The sequence below is a fragment of the Colobus angolensis genome, unplaced genomic scaffold, assembly GCF_000951035.1.
Source record: "Colobus angolensis palliatus isolate OR3802 unplaced genomic scaffold, Cang.pa_1.0 Scaffold183, whole genome shotgun sequence".
NCBI lineage: Eukaryota > Metazoa > Chordata > Mammalia > Primates > Cercopithecidae > Colobus > Colobus angolensis.
The window spans coordinates 4824118-4834585 of record NW_012114966.1 but is presented as its reverse complement, the minus strand read 5'-3'; positions in this window follow the sequence as shown (position 1 = coordinate 4834585).

Below are 10468 nucleotides of genomic sequence, written 5' to 3'. Positions count from 1 at the left end.
TCAGTTGATGAAGCAGCTTCAGAGGGTGGTCCAGCTAGAATTTATTTTAGTAGTACTCTAAATTATTTTAATCCTGTGTTTATAGAATAATTAAAGGTCTTATAGGGTAACTTATTTTTTTTTCATTTATTCTTCAGTGCACTTAATGGGAAAAATTATATAATGCAATAATATTTGTGAATACAGGAGTTTGCGGAGCTCTCGGGTGCAAGTAAAGTATAAGCTCTATAAGTAAAATGCCTGAGGAGTAAAGATGAGTGAAGAACTGTTTGAGTGAGTGTTCTAGGAAAGTACATTTGATATGACTTTGAAAGATCAGTAGTGTTTGACAGGTAGAGTTCAGAAAAGGGCAGTTCACACTGGAAGGGTGTGGTTTGCTTGGGAGATAAGTGAGAAAGAAGTCGTATCTAAGAGTCATACAGGAAGGTAGAGTGGGGACTGTTTAGATGAGATTAAAATACACCAAACAGCAACATCAGATCCTAGTCACTTATTTTATGTGATGAAACTTGAAAGTCTCTTCCATTGAGTTAATGGACCATTTTCAAAGAAATTGATATTTTATCACAACTTTAACAGAACAGGATTCCAGAATATCTTTGGGTTTTTTAGTGGAACTCCGGAAATAAATGGTAGAAGAAAATTTGTGAGATTATTTGTTCTAGGCAGCAAGCTCCATAAAGGTAGAGTCCTCAGTTTGATTTGTTCATATTTTCTAGCAACTAGAACACTGCTTGGAGCATAGTAGGTGCTTGAGATATTTTCTGAATAAATGAATCAGCGAGTGAATAGGTAAAGAAGGGCACAGGTTACCTTGGTGATACCTCTTGAACTCTTCTTTCCTAAGGTCTTTTGTCCAATGATGTAGTTCTTTAGACAGTTTGCATTGATTATAATCTTAATACTATTCAAATTTGGTGCTCTCTTTCTGTCTTCTTCCCCTGCTGATCTGTTCTTAGTCTCATAAACACTTATTATAATATTCTGTCTTTGTCATCCCTGTTCTCTTAGAATGTCGCCTTTCTCTACATAGTCTTTTATGTATTTCAGCCAGCATTCTTGGTGCTCCAAATGAAATTGGCTTTTCCATGAAGCCTTACTTGGGATACTTTAGCTTTTATAGTACCCTTGATTCTTTTCTCACTACTTATTAAATAATTAAATAAATTAATTTAGTGAGTGTTGAATTGATAATTTAATAAATATATAGTTAAGAATATCTAAAAGATGAATAAAAGTAGACAACATTAACAAAACAATTATATAGAATCTTATTTCCTAAACACTGTTGACATTTTGTTGCATGAAGTTCAAGACATTTAATATGTTTTTATTGATGAATTTATACTACATACATATATATGGGCATATATATGAATATATAAATATATATGGATATAAATTGGAATCAGAAGACACATCCATCTTATATAATGCTTTTTATTTACTAAAATGTGTTTCTCCTTATTTTCCTGAATATTTCTTAATAACATCACTTTAATGTCTATAGAGTATTTCATTATATTTGAACATATGTTTAATTAACTTTTTAATTTCAGGTGGGACATTTGGGTTGTTTCCAATTTTTTTCTTTTAAAAAAATTCTTTAGTAGACATCCTTATAGTCAAAACTTTATATATATATATACATATATATATATATTTTACATAAGTAAATAGAAGTGAAATTAGTTGGAAAAAGGGTATAAGCATTTTAAATAGTACTGCTACATATAACAAAAGGCAAGTTGCCCCCATCATCCCCACACAGTATTGCAGTTTACATTCTAAGCAGGTTATGAATGCTTTGTACTCTCAGTGTTAGCATGCTTTAGGGCTTAGGAATGTGAGAGCTGAAAAAAAATGTCATTAACATTGAGTATGGATTGCTTTTTAACAGGTGGGCTCTAACATTATTGCATATGTCTGTTGTCCATTTTTCTTTCTTTTGAAACTGTTCATAGCCTTTGTTTATTTTTCAACCCAGATGTTAATCATTTGCTTTTAAAGAGACGTTAGTTTTTATGTGTCCTCTAATCTTCCATGGCACTTGTCTACATGCTCATATAATATGGACTATATTGTTTATATATTGTGTGTGTATATATACACACACACACGTACACACACACACATACACACACACCAACTACACCAACTGTGTATTGGTACAACAACTGTGGGATTCTGGGCAAAAATAGTCTTATTTTTCCTTAACTCGCATTCTTTAAGGAGCTCTGTGGGTAAATGAAAAAGTCATGCACTGTGGAATTCACTAGAGCTAAGATTAAAAAAAAAAAAAAAAAAAACAGCATTTTACTTGAACAGGTTCCTCAATCTTAAACCTTAGTTTCTTCCTCCTGAATAAAGAGGGTGAATAATATTTTTTCTTCAGAAGGCGATAAAGAGTAGATAAAACAATTTATGTAAGGCCCTAGCAGAGCGAGCAGCACATGGTGGAAAGTCATGAATATGAACAACCATTATTCTTCTTATTTGGTTTTTGCTTAGCTTTTATCACAATATTTTGGAAACACACTAGGTGCTTAATAAACATAATATGTAAGAATAATAACAATAACCAATTCTATTGGCTGTTGTTAACAGAGCCAACAGTGAAATAGTGAAAACAGTGTTTATTAAATTGTTTTTCAATATAATACTTAGCAAACTTTAGATCAAAGTTTGGTTTCTCCCCTTTTAAATACATTTCATTTCCATTTCATTTAAGGTGCAAATAGTGGTAGACATAACAAATTTTCAATTCTCATGCCCAGGCTGCATGTGGGCATTTTACAAGTCACTTCTTCCCACTCTTAGTAAACCAAGAATAACTAAAAAAAAAAAAAAGTACTTATGCGTCTGAGCCCTTTCCCACTTAAAATTCATGACATCTGCACTGATGGATACTTGAATGGCTTTTCTAAGATAAAGTTGTGGAATGACCTAGTCCAAGCAATTCCATATCTCAATTTGGAATTCTGTTTCAAGGACTGAGTTAGTCAATAGATGTTTGTGACACTTTCCCTTTAATGAAATCTGCTATTTTGCTCTAACTTTCATCAAGCATGTAATGCTTAGAATCACTTTGATTGGACTCTTTTTGCCACATCTTGTTTTGTAGCACCATCACTTAAAGAGCCAGGGAAATTTGGAGACTGCTTTCCCGGGAAGCTAAACCATTTTTTACAACTGCAGGGAAAGTTTTCTCCTTGGATTGATAATGGTTTTGAAGACATAAAATCAAACATTTTGCTTTTGTTTATTCCTTTATTTATCCTGCTGGGTCTGCACAACAAAAAGACCTTATGAAATCTATTTTTAATTATTTCCAATCCCTGTTTACATTAGAGGGAATCACTCCCGTTCAGCTGACATTCTTTCTCTTGATTCTTCTGCCTTCTCATTCATTGTCACCTATCCTGGCCAGAAGCTACTATACATCCATAAATAATGCCACTTTTTCTAGATTCTTATTGATCTAGACATAGCTGAAGCTTCACTGTGTGTCCACTGGTCCCCAATCATTCTCTCATCAATAAGATCTTCTTCTGAATCCTCTACCGCTTCCTTCGTGTGTAAAGATAAAGTGGAAGATAAATGACCCTTGCCTAGCTATTTCTGTCTCTTCAATTTTCTGACTTAGTTTAAAGAGACAGACAGCTTTCTATTTTCTTTACCATTTTTCCTTCTTAGGAGGAAAATCAAAAATAAATTCTGTCATCTGAGACGTTGCCGACCATTTTCTTGCCCTTCTTTTCATCCATATTTCACTTTCATTAGGTTTTTTAGACTTTAATCTTCTAACATAAAGTTCTCTCACAGTGTCTTTTCTCACATCAGTTTTATTGGGGTATCATTTACTTACTGCAGAACTTCTTTTCTAATAATTTTGAGAGGAAGTTAAATGGAGGAATAAGAGAAAAAATATCTTTTTCTTCATATATTTTCTATTCCCACTTGTTATTTGCTTCTTTGTTGAAAATAAAACTTAACTCTGATATTTGTGGTTTTTTTAAAGATTTTTTTTTTTTTTTACATCGTTTCTTACCAACTTTTTGTTTTCTTTCACACTGGATCAATCCTTTTTTGGTCTAGGATATGCCTTGCTCTCTGGTAAACATGTATTTATTTACATTTTATTATTGTACCTCAGATTATTATTATTAATTATTAAAGCTCAAATTTTGGAAGCACAATAAATTTATAAACATCTAAGAATTTGTCATGGAAATATTTGATAGAGTATTAGCCATTACCTAGCAAACTGACAGACTATCTAAGACAATGAGCATAGCACAATAATAGACATAGGGTGAAATTAAATTATTGCACAATATGCATTATAGTCTAAAATACATACTAGCAATTGTTCTTATAGATAGAAGAAGGATGGTAACTAGAAAACATTGATTTTACAGGATACTAAATTAAAAATATTTCTAGGCTTAGTGAATAACTGGCTCCATGTGTATGCCTACCAAACCATAGGAGGAAAGTTGAATATATGTAGTAGGATTCATTATTTCATTAAATAAGAAACTGTGTATAGAATACCTGCTAGTGCTAGAGTCCAATTTTAGGGACTAACATTACAATGAATTAAGACTGACAAATTTTGCATACTAGATCTGTACTGTCAAATATAAAAGACATTACTCACTTGTAGCTATTAAAATTAATTAGAATTAAATAAAATTAAAAATTGAATCCCTTAGATGCATTAGCCAAATTTCAAGTGCTCAGTAGTCACGTGTGACTACTGTCTATTTTGTTGGACAGAAAAGATATAGGGCATTTTCAACATAAGAAATGTTCTATTGAAAGAGGCTGCGTTTAAGACTATGTTTTTTATTTTTGATAATAAATAATCTTAAACATATAGAAAAGAATATTATAAACATCCATGTTAATTACTATGGAGATAAAATACATGTTGCTATTTGCCATATGTTTTAGTGGACTCTTTTTAAAAAACAAGAAATAAAACTTTACAAATATGAAAATCCATATACCTCCCCTCTTTCCCCCTTCACTCCCTAAAGGTAACCATTTTCCTGAAGATGATGTGAATCACTCATAAGCATGTTTTTGAACCTTTATGACATAGAGATATATTGATAAACAATTATTTTGTACTTTGTAATGTTTATATAAATGGCATCAGCTATTTGCAACTTGCTGTTCTCTGGTTGTGGTTTCCATTTAACATTTTATTTAGAGATATAATTCTTTATCTTCATTTATTTGCTCTATAGTGTTTTCTGTAAAAGACATCCACCGTGGTGTATCCATCTTTTTTTTTTTTTTTTTTTTTTTTTTTTTTTCTGAGACAGAGTTTCACTCTTGTTGCCCAGGCTGTAGTGCAATGGCATGATCTTGGCTCACTGCAACCTCTGCCTCCTGGGCTCAAGCGATTCTCCTGCCTCCGCCTCCCAAGTAGCTGGGATTATAGGCACCCACCACCATGCCTGGCTAATTTTTTTTTTTTTTTTGTAGTTTTAGTAGAGACGGTGTTTCACAGTGTTGGCCAGGCTGGTCTTGAACTCCTGACCTCAGGTGATGGGCCCACCTCATCCTCCCAAAGTGCTGGGATTACAGGCATGAGCCACCACGCCTGGCCCCATACCCATCCATTTTCTAAACGAGGAACTATTTTAGGAGCTTTGCAAGTGAAGTCTACAATCTAAACATTTTCTGGGTTCTGTTGGACAGTCTAACCTCTGCCCCAGCCTTAATAAGAGTTAAATAGCTCACGGACTGTTAAATCTTTTAAGAAAGTGTACTGCCGAGGATGGAAAGGCAGCCTCCCTGCGTAGTGCTATTTGATGTCCCTCCTGGCCTTGCTTCAGTTGGGGACCTTTTGAGAGGTCTTCTATTTACACTCTGAAAACAGCACAGGGACAGATACCCAACGACATTGCAGACCCAGATATCTGACTCAGTTGATGTTCTTCTCTGGTATTCTGTTTATTGACCTTTTCCTAAATACATGAGTCTGTATGTAAATCAAGTCCTAAAAAATAGCTTGCAAAACACATGCACTCATTTCTTGAGGGGGAAAAATAAGTCACTAAATTTATGTCAAAATTTCCACTGTACTTGAATATATTTAGCTGCTATGTTTTGATGTTCTGATCTCATAAATTTAAAAGCTCCACTTGGATCCTAGTTAGAAAACAGGCATCAGACATTAGTTCTATTTCTCCTTCCTTTTGCCTCCTTCTCTCAAAAGATTCTGTCCTTAATGGGATGTAAAATCAGCCTGGAGTTTTTTAAGAATTTCAATGTAATGCTGAATCTATGTTCTCCATCCTGGATATTTAAAGAGTTCCTTTCTTATACTTTTTTCAGGTTACAAACCAAACCTGTTTTTCATCTACAAGACAACACTGCTTTTGTACCATTTCAAAGACATGAAACTAAAAACACTGGTGTATTTCATTGCTACATTTCAGGTATTTTCACATTGTAGGTTATTGGTTTAGAAAAGAACTTTAGCAAATAGGACATTCCAAAAAAAAAAAAAAAGAAGTGAGGAATCAAAGGGGTTTCCATAATTTATTTTTCAAAACAGGTCTGAAGGTCATTTTCACTAATTATAAACTAAAGGAAGCCCACAAAAATCATATAATGAAAGTAACTGCTCAATCTGACTCAGTTTAACAAGTGAGTATATACCATCTCAGATTCCTCCATATGGCTGGGGCACTTTTTCCTTTTTCTCTTCCGGTACAACACTTCTTGTCCCCAAGTAATGTCTACTGTAAAAGTGTAATGCAAATAGTGGCATGAAGTATCTCTTACTCAGCTACTCCTTTCTTTCCACATATTTGCAGAAAGCAAGAATTGTGAGGAATACAATGTTGGTAAGTATTTGGAATACAAATGAAACACCTAGAGGACTATTTTTTTCTTTCCCTCTGGTGGATTGGTTACCCTTACTTTACAACTGAAAATAGCTAAAAATTCTGGTGAAAATCACCACCATTGACATGGAAGGAATACAAAGTATCTGCAATCTCCAGACACACACACACGCGCGCGCACACACACACACACACACACACATACACACATACACCAAAAAAGGGAATTCTAGGAGGTAAGCTAATATTGAAAACGAATTTCACTTTGAGAGTACACAATGAAAATTATTGACTTTAGGATTCGACTTTAATGTTATGCAGGGCGTAAGAGAATGGAAATAAAGACTAGGGCCAGCATAAAGTGAGAATATATTAGGCAATCTCGATATCAAGCTTGGAACCTAAAGGACTACTCCTTCAAAGTATGGGTGAATGATAAATAAACTCCACCTAGAAGAAGATAACATACCCCTGTCATTGTCCTGGCACTGGTTGATGGATAAATGAAACTTCCCTTGAGAATTAATAAACAACCAGCTGCCTTTACTTGACTTCCAGCCCCAATTACTATTATCTTATGCAACTTAAATCATTGTAAGCAGATAATTTTAAGTAGGCAATAATTTGAGGTAACTAAAAGAATAAAATACAATGTTCTCTGAGGAAATCCAACTTTAGCCTATGCTTCAAAAAATTCCCGCAAAGGCTTTTCCATGAAATACAATCTTACAACATAAAATTCTATATCATATAAGAAAACAAGGCACTGTTAGAGCCAGAAAAATACAACACAGAGCAGAATCCCACCAAAGTCTCCATTAATGAAATTATCAAATATAGCATAAAAAATGAGTATGTTTTATATATTTTGAGAAGCAACAGAAAGGATTTGATAGCACAAGTAAGGAAAAAAAGACTATAAAGCAACAAAGCAGATGGGAAAAAGAACCAAACAGAGTTTCATATCTGGGAAATATAATAATCAAAATTTTAAAAGTAACCGGAGGGTTACAAGAACAGATTAGATTCTGCTGAAAATATAAATAGTGATCTGGAGGAAATCTTTGAAGAAATACAGCCTAAATTTCTGAGAGAAAAAGAGATCTTTTTTTTTTTTTAATCCAACAAACAAGTACCAGCAGACTTTTGAAAAACTGGTCGCATTCAGACCATTTTGAACATAGGTCAATATAGTTAGAAAGCAAAAACAATGTATTTATAAAAATTATAAGTAATATCTAGGGCAAAGAGAAAAAGACGAACTAAAATAAAACATTATGGAGATGGTAAATTAGAAGATCATGTTTAATCTTCTAATTGTCATGCAAAAAAAAATTCCTTGTAATATCCAAAGATGTCCCTCCAATGAGCCGTACCTCTTGGTGCTCACATCCTGTGTAAACCTACCTGCAATGACAATGGGAAAACTCTGCCTAACCAATAAGACAGGATGCTATGTGACTTCCAAGGCTAGATTATAAGTTTCGCAGTTTCCACCTTAGTTAAGAGGAATGTTCTAGGGTAAGCCAGCTTTCATGTAAGAAGCCCAGTTATCTAAATACCACCATTGTGTGAGGAAGCTCAAGTTCATTAAGTGGGGTGGACACTGGGGGAAAGACAGATGTCCAAACATCCCAAGATGTTTCAGTTATTCCAGATAAGTTATTCCATATATTCAGAAATATGATTGCAAAGGCTTTCTTGGATGTTTCCCTTTCTGAAGCCTTTAGTACCAGCCCCTATCTCACTGAAAATGCATGTGACGCTCCAATCTTTGGTCTAAGTCAACCTGTAAAATTGTTAGCATAAACATAAATTATTGTTTTTAGCCACTACATTTGAGGACACCTTGTTATTCAGCGGGAGATAACTGAAATGACCCTACAATTATAGGTGAATTAATCTTTACTGACAGCCCAAACGGCAAGTATCACCTCACTTTACAAGATTAGTATCATTCAGACCATGTTTTGTGAACATGTGTATCAGCATAATTAGAAAATAATAACAAAAATGATACAATTAGGGAAAAATAGTTCAAAACAATGTCTGGAGCAAAGAGGAAATCAAGATGGAACTTGAAAAATATTTGTAACTTAGCTTATAAATAAATTACCATATATCAAACTTACAGGTAAATACAAGTGAAAGCAATTTCATTGCTTTAAATTTTCACAAAAAAGATAACTAATGAATTAAATGAATCTGGATTTAATTAGGAGACAGAAACCATACCAGTAATTTGAAGAGAGAACATTTAACATAAAGAATTGTTACCTAAGAAAAGGTGGTAAACTAGTTGGAAGGGCAAAAGACTCCAAGACACAATAGAGAGAGTAACCACAGAGAGCAGCTGCTGCCCTTAGTGTTGACTTAAAAATGAACAAGGGAAAAACAGAAGCTTCAAAGAGAGGCTCTGTAAAGATAAGATTTAGCCCTCTGGGAGATGGCAAAGATTTTCCACAACCACATCAGCAGCCAGAGAAGTTGCTGGGAGTCACTCACCAGAACCACAAGAACAGTGTGCTCCCATGTTGAAGAACACTGATGAAGAAATCAGCTTCACATCAAACTGAACCATCATTCTTGGGGCTGGGATTAGCCGTGAACCCCACAACTTGGTACTGCAGAAAAGCAAACAGAAAGAAACAGGTAACTTCTCCCTCCAGTCTTGCAGTCTCCTTGGAGAGACCCTTATTGTCAAAGCATAACAGGGTCAGCTAGAAAAGAAGAAATTTGATTTGTAGAGTCTAGCTTCAGCATCCCAAAATAGGACAAAAGAAGGGTGATTTGGGACTGAGAAGCCAGAAATTAATAATGAAGATACTAAGGATTTAACGTGGTATAACTACGGGCATAGAACAAACTAAAAAATATATACCAAACAATTTTATGCAAATAAATGTTAAAATGTTGAGGGTTTCAAAAACACAACTGACCAGTAACTGATATAAGAAGAAATAGAAAACATAAATTGTCCTACAATTAATAAATAATTCATACTTGAAAATCTCCCTGTGAAGAAAATACCCGGACAAGTAAGTTCAATCAACATTTAAGAAACAAAAAACTCAAATCCTACACAATTTTTTTCAGGTAATAATAGTAACAGATTCATTGTAAGAATGTTTATATTTTCATATTAGTTGGAAAATGACAGAAACTGAAAATGAAATGAGGATAGTATGAGAAATAAAAATTATCTTTTTTTCTCTCTTGACAACATATAAGCAAATGTTCTAAACAAACTACAGTAGTCCTCCCCTTACCTGTAGTTTCACTTTCTGCAGATTCAGCTATATGCAGCACTGTAAAATAAGATATTGAGAAACAAGGTATATACACAATGGAATATTACTCAGCCATAAAAAGGAATGAATTAATGGCATTCACAGTGACCTGAATGAGATTGGAGACTATTATTCTAAGTGAAATAACTTAGGAATGGAAAACCACACATCATATGTTCTCATTCATAAGCTAAGTGAGATCTAAGCTATGAGGATGCAAAGGCATAAGAATGACACAATGGACTTTGGGGACTCAGGGGGAAAGGGTAGGAAGGGGGTGAGTGATAAAATAGTACAAATTGGGTACAG